The 11,040-nt window shown below is 48.0% G+C and overlaps 1 protein-coding gene across 7 annotated transcripts in view; it reads left to right on the top strand.

The window, feature by feature from the left end:
• The first annotated feature begins 5,536 nt into the window (after nt 1-5,536).
• ADGRB1 (adhesion G protein-coupled receptor B1) overlaps nt 5,537-11,040 on the top strand; it is a 290,949-nt gene continuing 285,445 nt past the window's right edge. For 3 of the 7 annotated variants that reach the window (XM_056820739.1, XM_056820737.1, XM_056820735.1), the window contains exon 1: nt 5,944-6,646. The gene's annotated coding sequence lies outside the window, so the exon portion shown is untranslated. Of the gene's footprint in view, nt 6,647-11,040 lie in introns of all 7 variants that reach the window. The other 4 variants (XM_056820734.1, XM_056820738.1, XM_056820736.1 and 1 more) reach the window with 4 other exon arrangements.

Genomic DNA, 11,040 nt, shown 5'->3' with positions numbered 1-11,040 from the left:
TACCCCAAAATTTCTAAAATAATTTTTTCTTCAATTTCTTACTATGCAATAGTTCATTACAGTAACATAACACAAAGTCCTCAATTGATGGGCAGCTCCTTAGTTTTCCTATCACTTTTCTTTTTAATTCCCTACTCTTCTTTCAGGATTAAGGAGTTGTTTTTTTTTTCTTAGAACTATTCCCTCATTGTATTATCCTCCCTCTTAACTTTCCTTCCCCACTTTTTAATTTCTTGGTTGAGTTTATGTATTTATATATATATATACATATATATAACATATATATATATATTCTTCTCAATTATGTGAAAGAGTAAATTCTATCCCCTTCTTCCTCCTTCATGTATTCCTTTTACCTCCCTTTTATCTCCCTGATAAAAAACCTCAAACAGAACCAATTCACTTCTAGATTCTCCATTTTAAAAAATTAACTCAGCCAATACCCTTTGAAGATATTAAAGTTTGGAAGGAAAATTTGTTTTTTTTCTACCCCATTAAAATGTTAGCAGTGTCTTATGCAATTAATTTGAATTGTTTAAATAAATTTATCTTTCTAAGTTTCTCTTGGCCCTTGTGTTTGCATTTCAAAGTTCCTACCCACCTCTATTCTTTACATTAGGAATGTTTGAAAGGTCTCTATTCCATTAAATATCTCCCCCTCAAAAAAAAATTATACTCAGTGTTCCAGGATAAGTTACTTTTGGTTGTAAGCCTATATCTTTGTGTTTTTTAAATATTATCTTCTAAGTCCTCCTCTCAGTTGTAGGAGAAGCTGCGATTCTGACTCTTTCTGGATACTTGAAATAGTTAGAATTCAGATATTCCTTAGAGAGAAAGGAAGGAGGGATTTTCTGGATAGGGGACCTCTCAGGTGGGTGGTCCCTGTGACCCCTCATGGGATCTGTGAGGTCAAAACTTAATAATAATAAGAAGACATATTTTGAATACAGTAAATATGAATAAACAAAAACCCAGTTAAAAGCTTTTTGCGATATCCTCAATAATTTTTAAAAGTGTAAAGGAGTTCTGAGACCAAAAAGTTTGAGAACCAATAATCTAGACTATTCCTCAAAGTCTATTTAGTCAAATAAAAAAGAAAATAAATGCTTGTAAAAGCATAAAATATGTTTAACTGACTTGTCTAAGTGGCAGAGTTGGTTTCAAACCTTGGCTCACAGATTTCAAATCCAGTTCTCTTTTAGCTTACTTTAGCTCACCTCTCACCTTTATTTTCCATCTCTTCACCAGATTAATCATTCCTCTCAGAAGGTGTTCCTTTTCCTTCTAACTGGTTGCCCTTTTCCTTTTCTGGCTTCTTCCAACTTTAAAACACCAGCTCTCCTTTTCTCTCTCTGATTTTCCAAAATAGTGGGCATTTTTGAGTAGCCAGGTGAGGTATTAGATGGTCACTGTGTGAAGGCGATGTGATTATCTGAACAAATATTAACCTCCTCCTCTTACTATTACTGGCTTATTTCCTTATTAAATCTCTCTCCAGGTTCAAAGCAGCCTAGTTTAACTCAGAGATTACTAAAACTGAAGAAATTCTCTTATCAGTTTGCCCCCACCTCAGTCTAATCTAAGGAAGACACTCTTGCCCTTTTGAATTCACTTTTCCTCTTTCAATCTAAAACTATTCATTTATAAGCTCAGACATTTAATTACCATAAATGGCAATAGTTTTAAATGACATTTTAAAATAAAATAGTAATGCAAATATGTATTTAAAGAGACAGGTTGGTTTTATTCCCTTCCCCCACCTCCTCTTCCCATTAGCCAGAGGGAGAGCCCAAAGAAAAGTCATTAGAAGGGTAAAGAAAGAACTGATTTACCCACTTTCACTCTGTGAAATGATGAAGGAAAGGGGGAGAATGGGATAGGAAGCAAAGCATTCTGGACTCTTCTACAACATCTATACCAACCATTATATCTGCTGGCTTCTAGTCAGCATTCCAATCCCAATCACAGGCACTGGATTGCCCCAATTGTATTTCCCCCAACCATGTTTTTGCCCTACATGAAACTGCAAGATCTGAGCTCTGCTTGCTTTAATCTGGGAGATGGTGCCCAGTTTTCCCCTTCACTTCAAAAATAGCAAGAGAAACATGAGTAAAGAGCAGGCTCATAGTGATTTTCCATTTCTCACTAGCTTCTTTGCCATGTACTGATACAGCCATTATGTTAAGTCTTCATTGAAAAGTCCTTGTAGAGAAGAGGAGTTTTATGTGTATGAGTATCTCTAAATCTCTAAATTGTATTTGTAAATATACACACAAATATCTATCTATTTATCTATCTCCATGTGCATTAATTTATTCATTAGAGGGGTTGGCCAACGAGGATCTAGTTTTTGGAACGTGCTTGTATTTGCCTTTCCTGCTGGATTATATAGAGCACATGCATATCTTCACTGTCTGTTTTCAATCCAATATGTAAAACTTTGGGGAGTCAATTTCTGGCCACGAGTGATGGAAAGACTAGTTTTGTGCAATGGGTATAATGGTCTTCTGACTGGATCTGGGACCAAAAGATCCAATGGCTCTGAAGATGCTGAGCTAGAACTGGGTTTGAAAGGAGGACTCCCATTAATCTCTCACTCTTTTTCTTCCTAGTAGTAAATGAGGCTAAACTGCTGTGGGTTGCTGGGTGAGGGGAAGGGTGGATGTTCCATCTCTCTCCCACCTGGCTGCTATGTGTCTGTGAACATATCATACTTTTGTTTCTTTTATTGTTTTCTGATCTAGATTAAAGAGTATGGGAAATAGGTGGCTCAGGGGGCAGAGTCAGTCTTGGCGATGGCATTCAAATCTGACCTCATATCCTTCCTAGCTGTGTGTTCCTGGAAAAGTCACTTAACCTCCATTGCCTAGCCCTTGCTGCTCTTCTGTCTTAGAACCAATTACAATAGTATCAATTCTAAAATGGAAGGTAAGAGTTTAGAAAATAAAAGAAGGGTGTGTTTGGGTGACCTTTTGAGTTAAGAAAATCCATCAGAGCCTTCTGAGGGGGTGGGGATGACTGACAAGAGAAGAGGTGCCCAGTAGAATGATGTGGAAAGACAGTTGCTTGAGGATGGTCCAGTTTCAGGGACTGACTTTGTTACAGAGGGAAGCAATAGATAAAGAATCTAGAAGAACATTGATTCTTGAATCTCAGCAGGAAACTACATATGAGGGGAACTTCATGAAAATTCCACAAGTGGAGAAAAGGAATTCCAGGGCCAGGAGTTGGGAGGTCCTCCTTTGACACACAATCACCCTAAATTTGAGGACACTCTACCCAAGCACCTTGTGTATACAAGGGCAGACTATGATCCTGCTTTGGAACTATTGTTTGCAACATCTTTATTTTTTTTTGCTATACCTTTTCAGTAAATACTTTTTATGAAAGTTAATTGATGTAAACTAGTTGATTGATAATGGGAACCAAATATTTGAGAATTCAGGCATTTCAATACAAGTTACCCCTAGAACCCTGAGAAAATAGATAACATTTGATCTTGGGAAACCCAAATTGTGAATGTGAGTGCTTATTGGAGGAGTGAGTCCAAATGAGCTGTTATAGGAATGTGCTATTTGTTTTGGTTTTTAGTGAGGGTTGAGACAGTGTGGTATTGTGCATTGGATAAATGATCTGGAGTCATGAAAACCTGAATTCAAAGGCCACATTTGCTGGATTATCCATGTGTCCTCTCTGAACTTAAAATATTATTTATTAAATTATATATTAGTTCTGGGGAAGGGACTTCTCACATGAGGAAATAGATCATTGACTATTATGAGAAATATTACCTAGTAAAGTAAGGAAAGATAAAGAGGGAAAAGGAATAAGGCAAGAATGGAGGGAGACAAAAAAAGCAGGGAGAAGAGAGGGAATAATGGAGAGAAGGAAGGATGGACAAAGGAAGTAAGTCACAGAGAAGAAGCTCTCTGTCTTATAAACTCTAACCACCAAATAGTCATGATTCTCTTCCCTAAGAATTCCACATCTCATCCCCTCAATCTCTGCCTAGTCCTGCCCTGCTCCTCTCCACTTCCCTCATAGGACTGAAGGCAGGAAGGAGAGAAATGCTCACTCTTGTGGAAATAAGAACCTCTGGGATGGAAATGTTAAAGAGATAGGGACAAATTAGCAAATGATATCTCACACACCAAACAAAATATTTAGCATTCCATGATGATAATTAGTCTGTGCCCATTTTTTGACCTTTTCATCACCTACCTAACCCCAGTCACCCTTCCATCTGTCTACCATCTATATATTCTTCCATCCACTTATCTGCCTATCCATCTATTCTCCCATCCATTCTTCCACACTTTAAACTTACCCATACCTACATTAATTTACCCATTCATCCTTTTACCTACTCAACTGTCCTATAAATGAATATTCTGGCATATAGAGAACTAACACCCACCACTGGCCCTCCAACTCTACTTGTTCCATGGAGATTCCAATTCAATTCCAATTCAATTTCAATTTCAAGTTTCTTTAGTTAAATGGACTTGATCTAAACTCCATATATTTGGTAGCCTCGTGGTATCTGCCATCAGTCCTTCCCAAGCTTCTGAATTACTAGTTCTCTCACTCTCTTGGCCTAGATGAACAAAGAAAACCCAGCATTTTTCTATACAGTAATGGAGTTAACACAAGGCTTTGCTCAGTAAATTAAGAAAAGTTGCAACAGTAAAGGAAGGTACAAACATAGATAGATGCTCAAATACAAAACACTGAAATTATTTGTTTACTAACTCTATTTCGGCCCCATTTGCCTTGGCAGCCAAAGTCTTCCCTCCTTTAACCTTTCCCTGTCCCTCAGCTGAGGTCAGGGAAGTTCCAAGGCAAATTGGGGATAGTGTTTGAATGAGGTCTAATGGACCATCCCAGGGTCAGTAAAGTATGAGAGTACTTTCTCTCTGAGGTTTCTTTACATATCAAACCACTAGGCAGATTTCCAGACCCTCTCTCTTTGGTCCATTACTGAGGAAGGAGAGAATACAGAGAGTAGTGATTCCTTTACAGCCATCCTTCTATCCACTCAACCATGCTTTCACCCACTCATCCCTCTATCCACTCACCCAACCTTTTATCTACCCACCTACCTATCCTTCTGTCTACCTACCCATATGCCCATGTGTCCTTTCATCCAAACACACTCTACCTTCCTTCTTCTTACCCATCTTTCTTTCCATCCATCTTCATATCCATCCAATCACCCATCTATCCATCTTTCTACCCCCCCCCCCCATCCTACCATAAATACACTGCTCGTTTCTTACATCCACTAATCCTTCTGTCTGTCCTTCCTTCAACCCTACCTACCCTCATTCCCCTTTTTGGGATGTCACTGGGAAATGAGAGGCAAGGATTAAGCAGCTGTCCCTTGACTGGATTGTACAGAAAGCTTTCTCTCTCTCTCCCTCCCTCTCCCCCCACTTCTCTCTCTCTCTTCTCCCCCCCCCCACTCTGCTCCGAGTGTGCGGGCATTTTATTCATGTCTGTCTTTATCCCTCCCTCCAGCTTTCACTCCTCCCCTTTCTCTCCTTTCTCTCTCTTCCCCTCCCTTCCCTCTTTCCCATGTTTGCTCACTCCTTCTCTTCCCTGTCCCTGTCCTTCCCCTCGTCTCTTCCTTCTCTCCCTTCTTTCACCCTATTTCTCCCTTTCTTTTTCTTCTTTCCCTCTTTCTTCCTCTTCCTTCTTGCTCCTTCCCTTTCCTCTTTTTTTCTCCCCCTCCCCCTTTCCCCCCTTCTAATGTGTGATCTGGAAGGTTTATAAACCCTGATGTAATCCTTAATGTAGCCTCTGGCTGGAGGTTTGGGATCTAGTCGCACTGAGCGAGATTCGGAAGGCAAAGAAGAAGGGGGAGAGGGGGGGAAAAAACCCTCTCTCTCCTCCCCGCCCCGCCCCCCGGGCTCCCCTCCCCCTCAGGAAGGGAGGAGGGGGGGGAGAAGATTCGAAGAGAAGAGGAGAGAGGCGGCGGCGGCGGCGGCAGGAGAGAGAGAGAGAGAGAGAGAGAGAGAGAGAGAGAGAGAGAGAGAGAGAGAGAGAGAGAGAGAGAGAGAGCGAGAGCGAGAGCGAGAGAGCGAGAGAGCGAGAGAGCGAGAGAGCGGTGGCGGCGGCGGCAGAGCAGGAATCTGCGGAGATCGGCGGCGACGGCGGCTCTGGGCTCGGGCTCAGGCTCTCCCTGGGCGGGCGGGCGCTGCTCTGCGCTGAGCCAGGCGCCCTCGGGCCGCCTGAGGCTGCGCTCGTCTCCTTGGATCTGAGCTGTGGTGGCGGCGGGCGTCCCGCGACGCGTGCGGGACTTGAAGCGCGTCCACGGCTCCGGGGGCTCCGGGAGGTGACAATTAGTCTCCAGCTGCTGTCTTTTTTTGTGGAGGGGGAGGGGGACGCGAGGTCCGAGAGTGTGTGTGGATTTACGTCCTCTGTGGCTTGGGATTTGGAGCCCAGGGACGTGGGACTGGCGGCCACTAAGTGGCCCCCCCCACCCCATCCTGCTTCTCTCTGCGCCCCGAAAGCAGCCCTCCCCAGACTCCTCCAGTGCTTCTCGGGTTCAGCTCCCTCCTGCCCCAGCTGGCGGATGCTTCCTCTGGGGGATTTGCAACTCGCCGGCCCAAGTCTCCAGGAATACCAACCCCACTGGGGAAAGGTAAGCTGCTCATTTTCTCTGGGAAAAGACGGAGAGGACGGACTAGGAAGAGGGGTCGGGGCATATATACATATATATATATTACATATATACATATATATATGTATGTATGTATATGGAAGGGATAAGTGGACAACCTGACTTTTTAAGTTCCCACTTTGGGGCTTCAGAACGATCCCCCGAGGTTTGTGCTTTGAGCTCCAGAGTTTATGCACCCCTTCTTTATCCCTCCACCCCCCCCCCCCCAATGCTAAACCCGCCGCCTCCTGGAGTCTTTCCAGGGTGAAGTTGGGTTTGTAGCGATTAGAATCCAGCCAGTCACCTTGTTCCCGAACCATAGCCCAGCCCAGCCTAGCGTAGCCGGAACGAAGGCTGAGGCTCCTTAGATGTTCTCCATTCCCACACCCCCAGACCCAGAGCCAGGCATAGAACATGCACCCAGGTTTTTTTTAACGATTCCCCTCCCCCCCCCCCCCACGAGATACAGACCACAGCCAGGTAAGGGATATTTACCTCTCACACAACCCTTTCCCCTACACCAAACAGGCACAACATATTGTCCAGATGTTCTTACTACCCTCCTCTCCCTGACTCCAACCAGGATGCTTCACTGATGTTTTGCTCTTATCTGATACAAAACGTACTCCCAGAAGGTTCATGCCATTCCACTACACAGAACCCTTAACTAAAAACCCTAAGAGAATGCATCCCCTAAATTCCTCCCCCCACCCATTCAAGTACTAAACATAGTTCCCAGATGTTCTCCACCCCCAGTCAAGTATGGAACATATTCCCCAGATGTTCTCTCCCTTCCAAGCCAGGTACAGAGCATACTCCGCAGATGTCTTTCCCCCCAACACACCCATCCCTTCCTTCCTCCTCCGTTTCTCTGTTTTCCACCTTGTCTTCATGGCAGAGCGGATAAACAACCTCCAACTTTTGACCAGCCTTCCTTCAGTACCAGTTTGTCCTCCACCAGAACTGGGCCTGAGAGGGTCGCCTGGGTCTGGCCAAGCAAGCTTTGGTTCTCCCTCCCCCTCTTTCACTTGCTCTCGATGGCCTTCCTTCTCTCCCTGGCTCTCGCTCTCCGCTGACCTGCCTGGAGGAATGTGTAACCAAGGGGAGGCGAGAGCCGTGGGGAAAGGAAACTCCGGAGGGGGCGACAAGGGGCTGGTGGTACTGATGATAAGTAGAGAAGAAGCCCAGGACTGGAGAGACCCCCCCCCCTCAATCTCCAACACACACACACACACACACACACACACACACACACACACACACACGAAAGGGGGTGGCGCCCACAGCCGAGAGTCGCCCGCAGGGCAAGGAGGGAGGTCGCGTCGGACACTGCGGGGCTTGAAGACCAAGTCTTGAGGCTACTGTGGGGCTTCCCGAACGACTGGCTGCTCCTTCAGGCCCCTCTGCTTTTCCTGCGCAGGGCCAGGCCAAGCCGGGGGTAATGCACCCTTGGAACCCACCAACTGGTTATCATTGTAATGCCTCGAAGTTTCCCTGAGCGTCCGGAGCCTCGGTTTGGAGGCGGCCCTGATTGGAGGAGGGGGTATCAGCTTGGGCCCCCTTTTAAACCCCTGAGCTTCCACACAGAGCTCTAAGTCTAGAGTATAGATTCTTCCACGAACTCCCGTGGAGGAGTTGGGAGGGGGTAGGTGTGCCCTTCCTCCCTGCCCCCACTTCCCTTCAGAGTGGGGGTGGGAGTGGGAGGGATGAAGGGGTGGAGAGCAGAGAAGAAGAGGTCCTTGTCCAATCCCCTGCCCCCACCCTGGACTGAGACATTTACTGTTCCACCCCCCCCACCCCCTTCAACACACACATCCCCCTGCCCGCGCCTCTGCTGTGGGTGGCAGAGCCATCCTTTCTCCCATGGCTGTATGGGTTCTGCCAGGTCCTGGAGGAGGAAGAGGGCCAAATGATATAGAGCTAGAAAGAACGTTAGAAATTACCTAATCCAATCTCCTCATTTTACAGATGAGGAAACTGAGGCCCAGAAGGAGCAAGGGGATCAAAAGGAGAAAGATGGAGGAAAAGGAAGAAAAGAAAGCAAAGGAGATAGAGGAGAAGGAAGAGAAAGGAGAGAGGGGGGAAAGGGTGGTGGTGTTGGGGCGGGAGGAGGTCGTCTAATGCTTTTTTCCTGGCAAGGAAAGGGACCTATTCTGACATGGCTAAGGACATAAGGGAAAGCTGGGGGTGGGGGGTCTTGAAGAGCCCCCGCGGGTGCGGATAGCAGGTAATTTGCTACATCCCGGAATCATAAGTGGCTGGGTTCTTCGCAACCCAGCATCTGGGAGAGAAGGGTGAGAAATCCCCCCTCAGGCGAGGGAGCTGTCTCCTCCTCCCCTCTAGTCCCTCCAGACGATTATCCCTGCTCAGAGTGGGACTCCTGGGGTCCCTGGATGGCGGCTGTGAATATCAGAGCAAGGTCAGGGAAGCTAAAGGGAGAAGGAGGGGGCTTTGGGACGGGGGAGGGAGGGTGCAAAAGCCAAGGCAGGGAGACACGTTCCGGAGAGGCCCGCATTATATGGGACCACCCCTTCCCCAAGAATTCAGCGCCCCTTCCCCACCCCTATCCTTATTCTACCTCCCTTTCTCAGCCTCCTGCTCTGGGACCTGTTGATTCTTCGTCCCGGGGGCGGTGGGGGCGGAGATAGGGGCCCGGAACCAAGAGTTGGCGGGGTTGGAAGGGGGGAGTCCAGGGGCTGGAGATGGTTGAGAAAAAAGGGAGAGGGAGATGGGAGAAGGGCTGCCTGGGGGGTTGGGAGCAGCAGTCTAAGGACGGTCCTGTGGCCAGACAGACTGGTCTAGGGATGCGAGCCGGGACTGGCCAAAGGTACACTGATGCTGGAGAGGTTCTTGCGCCCGGGGGTAAGATGTGCTGGAGCCGGCCTAGGCCAGGGGACTGAGAGATGTGCGCCTGCTGGAGCCAGGAGCTGAGATCTGGGAGCTGAGTGCCAGGCATTGAAGCAGGTCCGGGGCAGGGACTAGGAGCTGTAGACTGGGACCGGCCGGGGCCTGGACAGGAGCTGCAGAAGAGAGAGAGATGCTGCACCCCAGAGACAGTTGCGCTGGAGCTAGACCGGCCTAGGGAGGGAGAGGCTAGAAAGATGCCTGCGCCCCAGAGAGACCATGCAGCATTCCCCAGGTCAGGCTGCTGTGCAGTTGGGAGGAGGCTGAAACTCGGGGGAGGTGGCTCCGGGGCCGGGGCCCTAGCTCAGGGGGAAAGCAAATCGAGAGAGCTTGTAGCTAGTTCTCCGCCTCGCGGTGCTGCGGAGACATGCATCCGTCACATGGCAGCCTCCCGGGCTGGTGGAGAAAAGGAGGAGGAGGAGGAGGAGGAGGAGGAGGAGGAGGAGGAGGAGGAGGAGGAGGAGGAGGAGGAAGAGGAGGGGAAGAAGGCGGAGGAGGAGGAATGCTTATTTAGAGGATTTGGGCAGCGGTCTCTGAATTATTGCGTCCTCCTCCGGAGTTCCTGACCCAGAGGGAGTAGACCTGGCCAAAGTCTGGGTTTGGGGTGCCCCCTTCCTCTCCCCCCCCCAATTTGCTTTTTCTGGAAATCTGACAGCTCCGAAGGTCCAGGCAGGTGGAGCTCTGCGTCTAAGGACATGCCACGTCCCGGGTGCAGAGGGGGATCCGGATTGGGACCTGCCTCTCTTTGGCCATGGCCAGGAGTGCTGGAGAGCTTGCTGGGGAAGGTGTGTGTGTGTGTGTTGGAGGGGAGAGCTCCTCCCATTCAGCTTAGTCTGATAGGAGCCAGCGACTCTTTTAGGACTGAATCTGGGACCTGGGGACTTGGAGGAAGCTGGCCAGGTTTGGGGTCTCCCTTGCTCTCTTGCTCGCTTATGGTTGGGCTGCGGTGGCCCAGCTTTCTCCAACTGCAGAGAGATGGCGCCAGCTCCTCACTGATGGGCTCCAGGACCTCAGTGCTTCCCCTGGCCTTCCCTTTCGTGCCTGATGAATGTGCGCCCACGCATTTGCACATATTCGGGATCTTACATGTAATACATACGTGGGGGCATGTATATAAGGTGTGTGACTGAATGCATTGCCTGGTTGTATTTCCCTGGGTGTATCTGCCTAGGGAGGGGACTGGGCTTGCTTAATTACTCCTGTGTCTCTCTGGTCCTTTCCTTAGGGACGTTTCCCTCCAGAGATGCAGATAGCAACCCATTTCTGCCAGTCCATCTCATGACATTCTTGTTGATGACAATCCCAGAAGCTCAAGGGGGGAAGGGAGAAAGATGGGGTGGAGCAGAGAGGGCACAGGATGTGCCAGGGGTCTTCTTTCTTTTTTCTGACATCAGGAAAACAGAGCCTTACTCAATGCAATTCAACCAACATCAACTTCTCTGGGCAGAACTCTGCCCCTCCACTTGGGCTAC

Source organism: Monodelphis domestica, chromosome 3, assembly GCF_027887165.1.
Source record: "Monodelphis domestica isolate mMonDom1 chromosome 3, mMonDom1.pri, whole genome shotgun sequence".
In the NCBI taxonomy this organism is placed as follows: domain Eukaryota; kingdom Metazoa; phylum Chordata; class Mammalia; order Didelphimorphia; family Didelphidae; genus Monodelphis; species Monodelphis domestica.
Note: the sequence above shows the minus strand (reverse complement) of the source record. Positions and strands in the feature narration are given on the sequence as shown.